Source organism: Lepidochelys kempii, chromosome 9, assembly GCF_965140265.1.
Source record: "Lepidochelys kempii isolate rLepKem1 chromosome 9, rLepKem1.hap2, whole genome shotgun sequence".
Taxonomy (NCBI): Eukaryota; Metazoa; Chordata; order Testudines; family Cheloniidae; genus Lepidochelys; species Lepidochelys kempii.
In genome coordinates, this window is record NC_133264.1 from 44,340,034 (window position 1) to 44,355,703 (window position 15,670).

Consider the following 15,670-nt stretch of genomic DNA (forward strand, 5'->3'; position numbering starts at 1 on the left):
TGGTATACATAGGCACAGAAGTGGCTTTTAAAGACACCCATAGCAACATAGAGTATTAACACAGCAGCATAACATCTGAGGTAATTACAAGAAGCTTGGCAACATTACTTGAGCTGTAGGTGAAAATCATGGTGCTAGGGAAGACTCTGATCTGTAGTTAGTTTCCTGAATGAAAAATAGGTTAGCAAGTGTCATTTGCCTTCAGATGCTCGTGACAGAAATTTAATGCAGCACTCACCCTTACAGTGCTGTGGAGAAGTATGGTGTCAGGGATGCAGCATCACTTTCAAAGCACTAAGCAAAGTATATGGCTGGCTGGCTGGCTGCTTCTGTTGCCAGTGGAATCAGTTTTGCAGCGCAGGCTGTAAGCTTTGAGGTCTTAAGGCCAGTGGAAATAAGTGGTTTATTGGCAAAATAGAGCTGACCTATGGTTCTGGAACCATATCTATTATCAGCAATACCTATTTTGAAAAAGGCCAGGCATTTAGAATCACAGTCCTCTTACCTTTATCAACGATTGTCATATGGAGCTATAGTTAAAAGCACAGTGTGTGGGAGGGAGGTAATAATGGATAGAAGGGTAAAATTGGAGATTTCAAGAAACACACAGATTTATAGAAATTGGCCTGACCTTCCAAAGCAGATAGCCAAGATTAAGGTCTTTTTCACTGAATAGGAAAAAAACCAAGACAATGCATCTCTACACTGTGCGTTGCAGCTGCATAGTTGAAGTTGACCATAGCAGAGGCTTTCTTTTGAAGTCTGGGATTAATTTGTAATTTTGCCCTGAGAAAAGATTAAGGCCCGGATTTTCCAAAGTGACTAGTGATTTTGTTTGCCCAGTTTGACACTGTAAAAGGGCCTGATTTTCAGAAAGGCTTGAGCACACTTGCTGCCATCTGAAAATCAGGCCCCGTTACAGTACCTTAAGTTGAGCACCCAGATATTGTAATATTCAGTAGCACTTTTGAAAATCATGGCCCATATGCTTACTCTTACCCTCACATCCAGGGCACGTGACTGAACACAATGCTGCATCCTGGAGGTAACTGAGATAGAATTTGGCTCAAAATATTGAGGATTGCACTAACAAACAGATTGCCCAGTAGGCAAACACTTTAATAAGCCTAATTTTGTTTTATTGTTGGCTTTAAAAAAACAAAATCAGGGTCCTTCTCTTTCTAAATTTCTGATTGGAGCTACCCAGATGTTCTTTGATTTGTTTTCCAGTGTTTGAGAAAAATATTCCTTTTATCTCTCTAAGACATACATCTAACATTTTTCTTGGGCCCCCAAGCAGTATCTGTGTTCAAAAAAACAAAGTATTTATCAAACCATAATGTACAAATCATTGCTCTTTTGTGGCAGGCGTAACCTCAGTTGAGCCCTCAGGCCCAGGAAGATGTTTCCTGCTCCCATTACATCTTTTTTAGTTTGCTTAACTACTGCTGCAATCAATATTGGGCTTATGATTTATGCAGGACATGTGATGCAAAAGCGTATTTATGATTTCAGGTTTGAATTTGCCTAGGAGCAAAATTTGACTTTACAACTTCACTGGAAATTTCAGATAGAAGGAGTTGAAGCTGCAGTGGGTTGAGGGGGTCAGGGGGAGATCATTTGCAGAAATGGTGTAGAAACAAATGCATCCTCAACCACTGGGATTGCCAGCTGGTTTACAGTTAACAAAATGTTTTGCACACATGAGAGATGTTATTAAACAGCCTCAAATATAGGCGTTTCTCTTGCTTCAAACTGGAAGTTTATGCTTAGGGCCCTACCAAATTCACAGCCATGAAAAAAGCATGATGGACCATGAAATCTGGTCTTTCCCCATGAAATCTGGTCTTTTGTGTGCTTTTGCCCTGAACTACTATACAGATTTCACTGGGCAGACCAGTGTTTCTTAAACTGGGGGGTTGTGACCCCAAAAGGGAGTTGCAGAGGGTTGCAAGGTTATTTTAGGGGGTCACAGTATTGCTACCCTGACTTCTGCGCTGCTGTCTTCAGAGCTGGGTGGCTGGAGAGTGGCGGCTGCTGACTGAGGGCCCAGCTCTGCAGGCAGCAGCACAGAAGCAAGGGTGGCAATACCACACCATGCATCCTTACTTCTGCATTGCGGCTGGTCGCGGCGCTGCCTTTAGAGCTCAGCTCCCAGGAGCAGCCACTGCTCTCCAGCTGCCTAGCTCTGAAGGCAGCATTGCTGCCAGCAGCATCACAGAAGTAAGGGTAGCAGTAACGCAGCCCCGCCCCACGATAACCTTGTGACCGCGCCCACAACTCCTTTTCGGGTCAGTACCCCTACAATTACAACACCTTGAAACTTCACATTTAAATAGCTGAAATCATGAAATTTACTATTCTTAAAATCCTATGACTGTGAAATTGACCTAAATGGATTGTGAATTTGTTAGGGCCCAATTTATGCTCGTTCCGGTGCTGGATACAGATATAAATGTCCTTGTAGGTTTTGTTAGATCTACTTTATCAGCCGCTTCCAATACTATTAACTACTAGGTTTTGATAAATTACCTGTTAAGCAGTGGAAAGGCCCTTCGTTGGCTTTGTCCCTTCCTTTGGGAGATATCCGAAAGTATGGTAATAAGTGCTTTTTCCCCCTCCCCCAGGTCATTCAGGTATGGAGTTCTGCAAGATTTCATCTTTTCATCCCTCTTGTTTGATGTGTATCTTTGGCCTGTAGGGGAGAGAGAGTGCTGTGTTCTGGCTTGCAGGGTTATCAGTGTGTGCATAACCCTGAGCGCCTCATCTCTTTTTTGTTATAGGAGGGAAGTATTTGAGGGAATGGGACAGAATAGTGAGTGTAATTTCCCTTGGAATGGGGTACGCTTTGCTAATATTATTTACAGCCTGGAGGTCACGTTATTCACAGATTCTCTCCTGTTAGGATGGCATGTTGGTAGCCTGGAGGCTACCACTTTCCCTTTCTGTTGCAGATTGCTTCACAGGAAATCATGTCTTTGTAATCTCAGTGCTGATCACTGCAATAGCTGTTAGTTGTAAAGGACCCAGAAACTTCATCTAGAAAATGCCCACCTCATTAGTACTGTCCTGTATACTGGTGTTCCACAGGCTGCTTTGGGAGCAATTCAGCCTGTTAGTTTTGTCTGCAAAGCCCCAAATGGTCTGACAGCCTGTTATCTGAAAAATCACCTCTGCCCAGTTGCAGGAATTACAATCCACCATGTCACTCTCACTGTCTGCTCCTGGGGCAAACTCTGAAGGTATTTATAGGGCAAAAGTCAAAATAGTTTGACTTTTCAAAAAACATAACTATGGGATTGAACTCTGTTCCTGCAATCCTAAAATTTGATTGTCCTCTGCATATTATTTATCTGAATTCTAGATTCCCAGGGTAGTTTAACTTGATATGGAATGGAGCAATGGACTTTAGAGATGTATATGGCCTACTCAGAGTGTGTTTATAAGGAAGACTAGTTACGGCTCAGTTAGCTTTTTCTTGTGGCTCATTTACCTGCAAATCTTGCCCTGTTTCTGTATTTCAGGTTGTTGAAGGAAAAATTTGAAGATAACTGGGGCTGTCTGGGTGGGGGGGATTTGTGGAGATTGAGAAAAATGTCTACATTTCAAACACTTCAAAAGGACGTAGATTTTAATCTGAGATTTACCATGCTTTAAAATTGATGTAGTCTGAAGGACTAGGGGGGGAGGGATAAAATGTTGATACCTACATGGGGGAAAAAAATCCCCCTACAAGGACAAAAAACTGCAAAAAATGTGTAGTGCTCTCTCTGCTGGTTGGAAAGCAGTAGTTAGCCAACAAACTCCCTGAGTCATGCCAACAGCAGTCAACAGCCATTCTATTTGTAAAAGCCTCTTTGGCAAAATTCACTGTTCTTTGTTTCAGAGTAGCAGCCATCTTAGTCTGTATCCACAAAAAGAACAGGAGTACTTGTGGCACCTTAGAGACTAACAAATTTATTAGAGCATAAACTTTTGTGGGCTACAGGAAAAAACGGTTTTTAAATGTTATGATATGTTATCATATCATATCCGGTAGGAGAACACTTCAGCCTTTCTGGCCATTCAGTAAAAGGTTTAAGGGTGACAATTTTGCAGCAGAAAAGCTTCAAAAAACACACTCCAAGGAGAAACTGCTGAGCTTGAATTAATATGCAAACTGGATACCATGAACTTGGGTTTGAATAGAGACTGGGAGTGGCTGCATCATTACACATACTGAATCTGTTTCCCTAAGTTAAGTATCCTCACACCTTCTTGTCAACTGTCTAAATGGGCCATCTTGATTGTCGCTACAAATTTTTTTCTTCTGCTGATAATAGCTCATCTTAACTAACTAGTCTCTCACAGTTTATATGGCAATTTAAAACTTATCTGTATGTATATATATATATATATATATCTTCTTACTATATGTTCCATTCTATGCATCCGATGAAGTGGGCTGTAGCCCATGAAAGCTTATGCGCTAACAAATTTGTTAGTCGCTAAGGTGCCACAAGTACTCCTGGTCTTTTTACTGTTCTTTGTTGTTTCTCCATCACAAATATGGAGTATTTTTAAGAGGTTGAGAAATCTTACATTTTTCAAGATTTCAGATAAAACTTAAAGTTGTTGTTTTTCAAATCAGTTATTGATTAAAACCAATTCTTGGTAAATCTCTGATCCACCTGAAAAAGGCAAATGAAAAGATCTGATAGCATTATACTATATATTGATGGTTACATCTTATCTAGAATACATCTCAACTCATTTATACTTCTCATTTTTTTATATAGGTGATGCTAGCTACTGTAGTTCTGTAACTGCCTGTAGGATAGCTACTCCACCCCTTCATCTAAGAAGCTTTCCCTGGGACTCGCACAGCATATAATTATAGTCTAAACACTGCTGGCATAGATATGTAAAAACAATGAATAAGAGCAAGTGTCAATGGGCAGTGACAGTGAGGGGCTGCAAACAGAAAGGAACAAAGCTGTTCTTATGGTTTTACTCAAAGCTTAATTGTTTCAACCCTAATCTATCTCCCTCTCTCCCTTTTTTAAAAATCACTTTTAAATGGGAGTGAAATATTGTGCCAGTGTTTTCTTCTCAAACACTTCAGTGCAGTTAGCAACACTGCTTGTGTGGCTGTAGACCTTTAGCTGTGAGCCAGGAAATCTTTTTATAATTATTTAGACCTTTTAAGGGAATATCAAAAAGTAAAATTGAAAATCTACATTTTCCTATCACATAACTGATGTAAACTGACATAAAGTCCAATATTTTTAAGATGCACCAATCACAATTTATTTAACATAAAATTATAGTAGATTACCTACTAGAATATTTGATATACTCTACAAGCTTACATAACTTCAAATATGAGTAGCTGGAGAACAAGTATGTTGTGACACAACGCAACGTACATAATTAAGAACATGACTTTGGAGTTATTTTTAGACAATTACATATTTCTTTTGAAATGAATCATTCTTTTAACTTGTAAAGGTGTGGAGAGTGTTGGAAGTTGTCATGAGACAATGGTTAACCATTTAGGGGATTGCTAAAGTACTGTGTTTTCTGCTATTCTGTCTTATTTTAAGTTTAACCAAATGTTTCTTTGTAAAAGGAATTCACTTATTTTAGGATACAGTCAAAGAGAGGAGTTAGGAGTGTAGCTTAAAGACCGTAAGTACATATTTAAGTGCATTTTATCAAATCAACTTCTGATTTGCTGGAGAAAGTTCTGCTTGTGTGAGCGTCTGTTGTAACAAAACAGATGGACAGAGAGCTGTTCAGCCTGTTTTCCCCCCGCTAAATTTTGGGGTCAAAATCCTGTCCACGACCGGACTTTTGCAAATATTTCCTATCATTCTAACAGGCAGAACGAAAATTCCAGATCTCAGCACTGATTAACTTAGAGGCATTTGAATTTTGTGGCTTGAGCCCATCTTTAAGTATAAGATAGGTACACACACAAAGCTTCACTGCGAAACCATCAGAATCGCTATGCATGGAACATGCACTTTGTGTGGGACTATGCCTTGAACTCATGTTCGTTTGGAGACTGCAGCTGATGCTTAGTAGGCAGTGTCTCTCTGGGAGCACATGACACCAGTGCTCTGGAATCTGCACTGGCTGCCTATTGGTGCACAGCTGGGACTTTAGTCTGTTGCTTTTGACCTACAAACCCCTAACTGGCCCAGGACTGCTCTACTTGAGATCTCCAAATTTCACGATGCTGCAGTTGAGATTGCTGGAAGCTCTCAAGCTTGAACCTGGAGCCAAGACAGAGGACTGTGCTTGATTCTGGAACTTGCTTCCCCATTGGTCCAAACCAGCCTAAGTTTGCTGAACTTCAGGACATGCTTTGGAAGCCATTTATTTGATTGGGATCTGGAGATGTGCTCTTGGGTGGCTGTACTGTTTTTGTGACTGAACGCTTCCTTATAGTTGGGGCTTGCAGAACTTGAGGTATAGACATATTTTTCTACATACATTAAAAGAATAAATAAATATAACTTTGCCTCAGTGAAACATCTTAAGATTCCTAGAATTGGCGGGAAAAACAGAATTACAACACCAAGAAAACCTTGAGATGTGTGAAAAGTTTACCAACATCTATGGAAAAGTCGAGAGAGAGATAGAAAGTGTATTTTGGTCTGAGATATGATAATACAAACCTTTATGAGCAGGAAAAAACCCCAGAGCTAACAAATTAGCTAAATGTGCTTTTAAGCTTCACCCTGCATTGTTGTAACAGTTAACTACAGTGTGTTTGGTAAATGCTCACCGACTTAAAAAACCATGTGCCAAATTTTGCCCTCAGTTACACTTAGAGCAGGGAGACATTTTTCAAGCAAAACTCTTATTAAAAAAAAATATACATTCAGGTCAACTGACCCATCTTTGTCAATTTGTATAGATTTTGGCAAATTGTTTCAGTTGAATAAAACCTTTAAAAAAATCAAAAAGGCGGTGTTTCATTGTGACCATTTTCAATGAAATGTTTTTACTTTTTGATTTGAAACTACTTTTCCTTTTGAAATTACCTTTAATTGTATTTTTTCAGTCAAAAAGGGAAAAGTTCAGCACTGAAACAAAATGATTTACTATTTGATTCACTAAAATCTTTTGGGGAAAAAATAGTTTTGGGGTTCAATTGACAGAGCCAAATTCTGCCCTTGGTCACCTGAGCAGCTTCAGTATGACTGAGAGCAGGATGTGGCTAGTGCATGAGTATGCTTTTGAAAAGGAGCATCAAATGCAATTCTCTGGATTCATCATGATTTTCTACGCTGAGGCAGCTTGTGCAAAACAGCTTGAACCCGACAAGAAAAGGGAGTTGTCCTGAAGAGGTGGCAAAACTGGGGCATATGGAAAAAGAAACAACAAAATGCACAACAAAAGACCCTTTTTTATTCCTCTCAGAAGTGAGGTGAAAGGAGCCATCAGTGGCTTTGCTGTTTGTTTCTGATACAGAACCACCTTAAGAAAACACAAACAACTGGGAATGATTTATGATGGTCCTGCTGCTGCTGTCTGCAGATTTGTTTCATGTACAGTGTTGGGCATCTCACTTGGTATTTATGGTTTTAGTGGAATGGGGTGGGGTACCTATCAAAAGTGCATTCCAGAACATGAAGAAATGACTCCTCACAGGTAGCTGCCTCGGGAAGTGAATGCTTATATTCACCTATAACAGTTTTAGCACCTGGCATTTTCTTTCTCCTTACGGCTTGTTCTCTTCACATTGAAGCTGCAAACATCCATTGTGTGCTGAAGGGTATGTTTTAGTGTGCATGCAGCAGTTTACTTTAAAGAATGACACAAGCACAATATTCTTTCCTATAAAACAGGAGTGGGGGGGAGTGCTGACTGGATGAGAGAGCACACTGCTTTTGGGTGCCGTGTACAAGGACTAACAGACCCAAAAGCGAAGGTATTATGAGCTGCTTGTTCATGCTTATGATACATAGATTTATGTAGGAAAGGTAAAGCATATGTCTCAGTTACAGCATATGCAATAAAACAACAGATGTTACCATATTTTGTCGTCCCGTCCCCACCCAAAAAAACCCCTCTATCCTAAAAAGAAAAGGAGTACTTGTGTCACCTTAAAGACTAACCAATTTATTTGAGCATAAGCTTTCGTGAGTGAGCTGTAGCTCACGAAAGCTTATGCTCAAATAAATTGGTTAATCTCTAAGGTGCCACAAGTACTCCTTTTCTTTTTGCAGATACAGACTAACACGGCTGTTACTCTGAAACCTCTCTTCTAAGTGCTTAAATAACAGTGAAATGCACATCTGTTTTGGGACATGAAAGAAATCACCTGCTTCTCTGAGACATTGGATGGTACAGAATAATTTACCAAGAAGTTAGTGATGTCCTGACAGTCATTTTAGAAGACAGTGTTGATGGGTTTTATTTTTAATGTGTAGGGCCTAATGCATGGTTTTCTGAAAACCTCCAGTTTCACCGAATATACAGTCAATCAGTCTAGCTTTTATAATAAATGCTGGATGTCACCATCAGTGATGGAAGAACCATTATGCTGAGTGCAGTTGTGTTCACATGGCCAGATTGAGATCAAAACAATGAAATGAGAGACGAATAGATGACATTTTTCTGTATGGCTTTTCAGAGGAGCCTAGTATATGAACCAACATACAGTGAGCCAATGAAACTTAAATAATTTTCAATTGGAACAGCTCCCATCCTTCAGCCTTCTTACACTCTGGTTTTTCTCAGAAAAGTAAAGAAGTAGAATTTCTTCAGGCAGTTCTGCTGCAATGACATTTATGCTGTATGAGCCAAATCCCAAGAAGGTCTGCATGTACAACTCAGTCCTTCTCCAGATTCATCTTTCTGTTTTCATCTTTCCGGATTTCATCTTTCAGCTGAAGTTCTAATTTAGCTGTCTTCCTGGTTCCAAAAACTGGGCATGAGAGGTGATGTGCCACCTGGGTTCCTGGCACATATAGTAAAGTTGAAACTATGGTACCAGAAAATATGGCAAGTTTCTGCATAGCAGATTACATTTGATTTTTTTTAGGGTGTTTCTTCGTGTATTTTCTCTCATTCAGGGCGATATAGGTTCTTTTCTCCGCAAAAATTATGCTCATTACAAGCAGTTGTTTTTATATTTTATTATTATTATTATTATTTTATTTATTGTGTTAGAAGCAAGTAGGTGCCTGGACTAAGATCAGGGCTCCATTGTACATACAGATACTGAGAGACCATCCCTGGTGCAGGGCTGTTTCACTGCTGTGTAGACTTCCAGGCTTAGGTTGGAGCAGGGTGGGAGGATCCCAGGGCTCCAGCCTGAGCCTGGAAATGTAAACAGCAATGAAACCCGCCCTGCAGCCCAAGCCTTGTGAACCCAAGTAAGCTGGCACAAGCCATTTGTGGGTTTTTCTTTACTGTATAACATCCAGTAAATGGACAAGCCAGACTAGGGGCAGAAAGGGAAACAGACCTGAAGTGACTTGTTTGACGTCACACACTAAGTTAGTGATAGAGCTGGGAATAGAACCCACGTCCCATGGCTTCCAGTCTAGGCCCTCTCTACTATACCACACCTCTTTCTTTTCCAAAACTTGCAATGATCCTGCTTATCGAGGTATGCCCCTTTAAGAGTACAGGCTATAAAATATCATCCCATTCCTTACTGGCTTTGCTAATTCAGACTTGTATTACAGAGAGGAAGAGACAGTCCCACTCCCTAAGATGGGGAAATACACCATTTGGCTGTGGTACCACTTTTGTGTAAGGCCTTCCGAACAGGAGAACTGATGAAGTCTGCAAACCTGTTATACAAACTGAGGGTACAGTACAACAAAGACTTTCCTTACAAGAGGTGGCTGTGGCCGTGTCTTGTGGCCAAATTTTCTGGCATGCAGAACATCACAAACACCAGCAAAGTCAATGGGAGCTCCAGGTGCTCAGGACCTTTGAGGATCAAGCTAATGGTTGAGGTACTCGCACCAGAAGTTAGGTAATGCTTTGTCAGTATTTTGGTAGAAAGAGTCCTTTACGTTCACCACAACGTAACATGGAAAACATGGAATGAGAAGTAGGAGGAGGAGGGAAGTAAAGCATCTGTAATCAACTAACATGGCTTCTTGGCTTAAAAAACACAGCTAGTGCAATATATTCTGTCCTGGGTCTTTCCTGGAACTGGACTGCTGCTGTCCTGGGCTATTTGGGGGCCCAATTTTGGTTCTGTCTTGTATTTGCTGAAAATGACCCATTACAATAACACACGCCATTTATCTGACCGCTCATGACTATTTGAAAAAGTGATCACTGGTATAATACGTCTTTGGTAAAGCTATGGGTTAGCCACGACAGCACTGGTACAATGTTTGTTCCACAGTTTGGAGAATGGAGACTAGAACTGCCCACATAGGACTTAAGTCAACAAAGCATTTAAACATGTGCTTCTGATTAAACCCATGCTTACATGCTTTGCTGAAGTGGAGTCACAGAAAAGATACACAAAAATATTTTGGGGGTAACTGAAATATAAAATATAACTCAGTATTCAGCAGAAGGGACTAATTCGGCTACAAACCTTACACATCAGTAAAGACTTCTGACTCGTAATCTATTGATAGACTTCATGATCTACCCTTAAGTAGGATAGAGGGCTCTGTATTGTTCAGCAGTGGCCCTGGCTAATTAACGAAAAGTAGCAAGAGTATCAGAACACAGTGTCACCCAGACCTTGACCAGAAGGATGGCGCCTTTGTATGTAGAGGGATAAACGTTCTGTTAAGGATATGGAAGATCCCACTCTTCACTACTGGAAAGAAATAAGGATTTCTTATTTCTCCTCTGAAACTACTTTAATGGTTTTTGAAGCTTTAGTTTAACGTGCATTGTTTTGCCTTTGCTGTAACCACTTTTCCAACTCTAATGCATGCATTTCAGCATTGATTACTTCCTCTGCTGCTTAAAACAACAGTAGACAAAATCTCCTTCAGTGGCTTCTAAAGGATAGCCTTTAAGGAGATTGGACAAAAGAGGAAAAAGATCATATCGCGAGCTATGAAAACTGTTCACAGGTTGTTTTGGATCAGAATTAAGACTGTGGTGTTTTAAGGTACCCAAGGAGTTAGGTGCGCAACTTGCATGGAAATTCATAGGGTTTGGGCACTTAACTTCCTGAGGCTCAACTGAAGATTACAGCTGAAAATAGTGCATACGTTAAACCTTATTTTAGGGATCTGGTAGGAGGAGAATGAACCCATTAGTTTGGCTTTAGAAGAGCATGGAAATCCAAGGATATGTGATGAGTTAAGTTGTGATCTGGAGCTCTTTTTAAAATATAAGTGAAGATCTACCATTTTAAGGAGAACCCTGAAACAATAAGGAAACAAATTCCTTGTGACTATTTTAGGCCTTTAACCTTTTGTTTTGATTTCCATTAGTGTCTTGCAAGTAATGCATCACTAAGCATCTCATGAATGTCTGTCTCTGCTTGATTGTATTTCAAGCTGTATACCAGTAATCAAAAAAAGCTGGACAGCTGCAAACCAGGGGTCATACCACCCATTAATGAAGGTGCCGGGAAGTAATGTTTGTTACACTGTAACATTAATATCGGGTCTGAATTCAACTTCTAAAATGCTGGAGATAATGGAGTTGTTTCTGATGGCCCCAATGATATAGTGATTTACTTTTAAAGCATAAAGCCCTGTTCCAATTTCACAAAAATGAATAGGTTGGCCCTTGAGGAGTAGTGAATGCCTATAAACACATTGTGCTGCCGCATATACTCAACTTGTCACAGGGGTCATGGCCAGTATTTAGTCCCACTGGAAAAGGAGCACTGCGTTCTTCAGCTACTCCAGCTCCATCTGTCCATACCCATGTCGGGTTCCCTGACTCACTTCTCATCCCATCACTCAGCAGTTTAGTAAGGAGATTAGACAAGAAGACACTAACATGTCAATGTGCCTTCCAATCTATGCTCAGGTTCACTTGCTTGGGAAACTCTCAAGAAACAAGAGGGGTGGAATTGTCCCTAGTGGGTAATACTCCAATCACTGAATCCTTTTCTGTCTGGGTGACTAGGGTGGGACAGATCATTTTACCAAGCTGAAGAAAGACCTGGCCCTTGCCCCAAGAATCTTACAGTTTAAAATCACCTGGTGACAATACTGTTCAAAAGCACAGGTTGAATTAATAAGCTTTAAATAGGGTTTCTGTCTGGTGTTAATTATCTGCATAATGCTTGGTGTTGCAGCATTGAAAGGACAAAGTTAACTGTATGGAAGGATTTGAATGAAGAGAAGGGTCACAGATCGAGAAGCAGAGACCCCCAAGGACAGAACAGAAGGTGTGAAGTTGAGTGGGAGGAACTTACAAATGGGGCATTCAGAATTATTTGTATACCCCTCCCCCACTACCCTGTCTATTCTTATGGATATCCTAATTCAATGATGTAGAAGTAAATAAAATAAAAGCTACAAGAATTGTTAACACTGGACTCATTTTTACCCTAGCCCAGGAAGATTGTGGCTCTTTTCAAATCTGAAATTAGTTCAGTATCATTTATGAGACCCTGTTTGAAAGATGTTTTCTTTTCTGTGGAGCTATTTTTTTTTTTTACCTGCTTTTAAACACCACTTAATTCACTGGAGAAAATACTGTCAAGTACTATTAAGCTTTTACTCCCATTTCCTACCCCGGTATGAGTCTCTGAAGCTCATTCTAAGAGGTCTTTAGGACTGGGGCTTCCAACAGGTATCTTCCCCATGCTAACTCAGAATATTACCTGCAGGCACTAGGCCAACTCTAAGGGTTTATTTTTCTCTAAACAATAAATATTACTACATACAAAAAAACTACATTAAAAGAACCTTGTTTGCAAAGTCAAGCACTCAAAAGTTATGAAATCCAGAATTCAGGTTGCCTGAGCAACCTTAATTTGCCCCCCTTGTAGATATGCATTATGATACCATCTTTAATTACATGATTACATACTGTTTTTTCCACAGGACCCCTGTAACCTTAATTCAGGTATTTCCTACCTTTTGAGTGCTGGACTTTGCAACTTTAACTCTCTTTTAACATAGTTTTTTGTGGGTTATTTCCTAGGGTTTTATAAAAACAAATGGAAAAAATGTTCTGTCATGTTGGCATCATATTGACATCCACATAGTTAATCATCCGCGGCGGAGTCTTTAAATATTCTCCACAGATCTCTGCCACTTGAGCTTGCAGGGTAACTGATAGCAACAGGTTGTGTGGACCAGCACTAGAAAGAGAAGAGACACATTTTGCTGGTGGGTATCACAGATATCTGCTGTGAACAGAGGTGAGACTCTGGAATCTTGGGTTACATTCCAGGCTATGGAGGAAAGTGTGCTGTAGTGGTCACAGACTCTTCTGCCCATTTTCCCCAAAGTTTTCTGCCCTATCCCCTCCAACCTGTCCCGGTCCTGTTTCTTCCTCATCCTGATCCCACTCTCCCCTCTCTCTCCTCCCACCCCCCGGCTCCTTGTTCTGCTAGTCCCACCCTTCCATTCCCCATTCAGTCATCAGTCCTGGTCTCTTTGTCCAGCCAATCCCAGTCTCCCTCACACCTCAGATTCCAGCTTCTCCTCACATCTCCCACTTAGTGTTTCTCTCTTCCCACCCAATCTGCAGTCCCAGTCTCGCCAGATTCCTTGTCCCAGTCTGCTCTTCCCATCTCCTGGTCCCGCTTTTGTCCACTCTGCATTCAAGTCAAGCAGGCTCCTCTTCTATGCTGCCTGGGCACCAGCACAGAAGTAATTGAGGGTATGTCTACTCTGCAGTGTAATCCCAGGGTTGGTAGAACTTAAGTTAGCAGATCTGGGGTTTGTTATTGTAGGGTTTGAGCATCTACACTCAGTTGTAACCCCAGGTTAGAAATATTTTAATCCTGGGTTCCAGCCTGAGACTTCAGCATCTACACTGCATTATGTGGGCCAAAGTCCAGCCACACATAGCCCTGACTTCCTAGCATACTCCCAAAATATGGCTGCTCTAGCCCTTTGTTCATGCTGCTGTGTGGTAAAACTCGACTGTCCAGAGGATAAAAGAAATTTGGCCTGTGGGATATTTTTGTCAGACGCCCAGAGCATGAGTCCAGTGGGGCTGCATCTACACTGCAAAAGCAATAGGACTTGAGCCCTAAGTGCATGCCAGCCAGGTCTGGACAGCAGCCAGGAGCTACAATTACAGAGAAAGTCCACCTTTACCACTGTAATCATGGGAGATGACGGATGCTCAGTTCTATAGAGATGGTGCATGTACCATCTGGTCATCACTAGAGCTGTGAGAAGCTTAAGCATGGTCAGGGAAGATGCAATCTTCAAAGATTTTATCTGTTAAACTCTAGCAAGTCTCTGCTGAGCATATGCAGTCTGAAATTCTCCAAAGGCTTATAATTTGGACAAATCTGTGCAATTTTTTTAGAGGAATAACAAAAGCCACAGGCCACCTTCCTGTCAAATTTCAGGTCCCTGGTTCAAAACATCAGGGCTGTAGAGATTCTTAAAGAAAAGGTCACCAGAATTTGAGGATTCCAAAATGTAAATTTCTCTAGTTTTGTTCTCGGAAATAACTGAACTATTTTGATGGAAACTTTCCAAAAAATTCACCCTGAGGCAGACACCCAGCCTGGAAAATTGCAGCCCAAATGGTTGACAAAGTTAAAAGCAACTGCAAAAATGTTTTACAATAGGAAGTGGTAGGCAATCTCACTACTAGGTGGTGCAGCCAGTCCTGGCCATAATATAATTACTGCAGCAGAATGCTCACTGAGTTCTCTGGTTTACTAATCAGTACCTGCGTCAAGCTCCATTGGTTAAATGAAACTTTTAAAAACCTTGAAATTCACTCTATTGTGGAACGAACTCTTTTGCTGTCTAGAGGTGGGAAAATGACATGTTCTTTAGGCTGTAAATGTTTTGGGGCAGGGTTAATCTTTTTATGAGTTTATCTACACATGAAAATTAATCCAGAATGAGGTGTGTAAACATAGAGTGGCTTAACTATTCTTGATTAAATTCCAAAGTGGATTAAGATCATTCAGAATATTTTTGATTAATTCCATGTGTGGATGCTGTTACTCCAGAATAAGAGCATCCGCTCAGGGAATCAGAAATGACTGTTCCAGAATAACTCCCCATGTAGATGATCCCTCTTCTGTGGTGGTTCAGTGTCTTACTGAAATGTGACTGGCTGGTAGGTGCTATAATAATAGCAGAAGAACTGGGTTTTTTTGTTTGTTTTCAATCAATGCAAAAATTCAGCTGGATTGATTTAGACCAAAGTGCAATCAACAAACAATTTACTTTTCCTATAATTCCTCCAAGTTTGATAGGTATTTGTCCTCCACAGAAATGCATAATTACCTTTATGAATTCTAAAAATTAATACACAGAAAGTCTTCAGTTGATTATCAGAGGTCCCATGAAGGTTGGCGGTTTCATTACTGGAAGTTTAAGTGAGCTATAAATATGTTTTATGTCTTTTATAAGTTCAGAGTGCCATGAAATATAATTAAAAGATTCTGGGCAGTGCAACCATAGGAACAACACAGGATATAAACATTTGACCTTTCTTACCTTTGGTCACCAGTGAGCAATTGCTCTGTAATTTTTCTGCCTACATTACTTACTGTTTTGGCTTTAATACAAGAAGA

General features: G+C 40.5%; 1 protein-coding gene across 1 annotated transcript in view; it reads left to right on the top strand.

Annotated features, from left to right (window-relative positions):
* GPC1 (glypican 1) overlaps positions 1 to 15,670 on the top strand; it is a 324,164-nt gene that overhangs the window by 162,548 nt on the left and 145,946 nt on the right. The gene's annotated exons all lie outside the window — the stretch shown is intronic.